At 46.0% G+C, this 2,374-nt stretch overlaps 1 long non-coding RNA gene across 1 annotated transcript in view; it reads right to left on the bottom strand.

The window, feature by feature from the left end:
• Window positions 1–219: 219 nt before the first annotated feature.
• Window positions 220–2,374, bottom strand: part of LOC108446745 — a 22,345-nt gene continuing 20,190 nt past the window's right edge. The window contains exon 4 of the long non-coding RNA XR_001862040.1: window positions 220–346. This is a non-coding gene — a long non-coding RNA (uncharacterized LOC108446745). The remainder of the gene's footprint in view (window positions 347–2,374) is intronic.

The following is a 2,374-nucleotide window of genomic DNA, read 5'->3' as shown; positions in this document are numbered from 1 at the left end:
GGGACACAAGTGCAGGACATGACCCAGCACTGGATGTGACCCTGCACGACTGTGCTGAACCACAGAGCCCCAGTGCCTCACCAGCGTGCAGGAACCAGCTGCAAAACTCATCTGCTCTGAGCCTGCTCACACTCAGGCAAAACCAAGGAGGAGTTACTGCTCTTTGTGAGCAAAGTTTAGTATTTGATGCAGAACAAAGACAGAAAAGTTTACCTTGAGCCACAGGTCTCCCCTGCTACATCAATACGTGAGTGTCATCTCTGCTCCCCCAGGCTTTGGATGCAGGGTGTCTCTTCAAGTTAGGAAAAAACCAGCTTCTTTTATAGGGTGATGGGGATACCAGGAACTAGAACCAAGGGAATACTGCAAAAAAGAAAGTGTATAATAAAATAGCCATGGTTAAACCAAACATTTTCTGTAATTAATTTCTTTCTATTTTTTGTGTTCATGATCCACATGCAACAAAGGAAGTCTTTAGTAAAGCCGAAAGGTTGAATAAAATATTGAGAATGTCCAAGAAAATTTGGAATTTACATTAAGTATTGATGTGGTTAGACTGATTCAATCAAGAAACCAAAGCATTTTCTAAAAATTACAGGTCCAGCTGGAGCAGCTTGAACCACAACTGCCGAGTCACAGGGAGCCAGGGGTGAGCAACCCCAGCCCAAAAATTAGTCACAGGAATTAGCTGGGAAAGCATTACGAGAAACAGGAACAACGATCTGCCATAGATGATTCATAACCCAAAAAAGGAGGTGATGTTCAGTCAGTCAAGTGATTTGCTACAAATTATTTGCCGAGGGCCAATCTTGCTGCTAAAGCGATCAGTGAAGATGCACTTCCCGGAGCGATGCAGGAACGTAGTTAAGTCTAACAAGCTGCTGTACACAGCACTTTAATTAGGCCAAATGAGGGAAAGATAATAAACCAGCAGGTCAAACGAAGAAAAAAAATCTGTAACTGAACAGAATCAAATTATTGCTTTTCGTGGTGACAAGATAAAAGCCCTGAAATGAGATTTCTGAATTGCAGTGATACCCAAACTCACACCGAATGAGAGCACAAGAGACAACGAGCAGCCCGTTCAGCCACCAGCACAACAGCCAGGCTCGGCTCTGACCCCACCAAACATGGGAATTTGCCCAGGTTTTGTTTCAGCAGCAACAAATGGCTGCCTGGGCAGAGCTGCTGCAAACTGCAAAGTAGGAGGCAAGGACAGGTGCGTAATTTCTTGAAATGTCCTTTTAGGGCTTGTGGCACAGAGACGCCTTTCAGACACAAGCCATAAGGCTGGGAAATATCTATCATGCTTAGCTGTGGAAACGGGGATTTTATGAAAGTGCGATCACGAGGTGATAATAAGAATGTGATTGGAAGTTGATGTGTTATTGCTTAATTTAGACAGAGGAAGGCTCTTTTTTTGTCCATACCATCTGCCAGCCTAGAAACCCAAGGAATAAAGGCACAAGCTGCAGATGGCTTTTATAATGGCTGTACTCAAGTGGCAGAGGAGCAAGAAGGAGAGAGGCCATATAAATCAGGCAGCAATATCACCACAGCTGAGCGATAACTGAGCTGAGACCAGCATTCAGCTGGAGCAGAGAAAGCAAGAGATACTTCCCCAACTGGCTGCATTAGGATTCAGGTGCAGGACAGGATGCAGAGCCGGACCCTCACAAGGCTGTTGGGAGCACTGACATGGGAGCCTGGTGGGAGCAGGGAAAGCAGCACGGCTGCACACACTAACTGCAGCCTCCAAGAAAAACAGATGAACTTTAAAATTGCATTCACATGTGCAACAGTTCCCAAGCTAGCTCTTATCCTTTCCTTCCTCTCTTTATTTTTGTGAGGGAAGAGAGAAATAGAGTAGAAGCTAATTTACTTCAAGTCAGTAGAGAGAAAACAAGCTTGGAGGCAAGACACAGGGCTCAGCAGGACGAGCACAAACTTCTGCTGGCGAAGCAGTCCCCCGAGATGACTGTCTGAGCTCTGCTGGGGAGCTTGAAAGGGCTGCTCTGCTTATCTCTGTGCAGCAGAGCCCAGGTGTGCTGGACACACGGCAGCATGCTGCAGCACAGGGGCTGCTTCAGTGCTTTCCTCTGAAACAACCAGATCAAACGAGCTCACACAAACACGTACAAACGAACAGGCTGCTCAGCATTAGTGGAACAGGGTCTCCAAGTGGGACTGGTGGCACGGACTGACAGGAGAAAAAGCAGAAGGCAGAGGAGAAAGGAGGATTTAATTCTATTTGTTAAAGATACACACACATACATTTCTTTGCATTTTTATCAATACAGAGGATACCAGCTTCTTTACTGCTTCGCTGCAAAGCACTCTACATGTGACCTGCAGCCAGGGAGAGGAACACTAT

This window comes from Corvus brachyrhynchos, unplaced genomic scaffold (genome assembly GCF_000691975.1).
Source record: "Corvus brachyrhynchos isolate BGI_N302 unplaced genomic scaffold, ASM69197v1 scaffold5, whole genome shotgun sequence".
Taxonomy (NCBI): Eukaryota; Metazoa; Chordata; class Aves; order Passeriformes; family Corvidae; genus Corvus; species Corvus brachyrhynchos.
The sequence above is the reverse complement of the archived record's forward strand: the minus strand, read 5'-3'. Positions and strand labels throughout refer to the sequence as shown.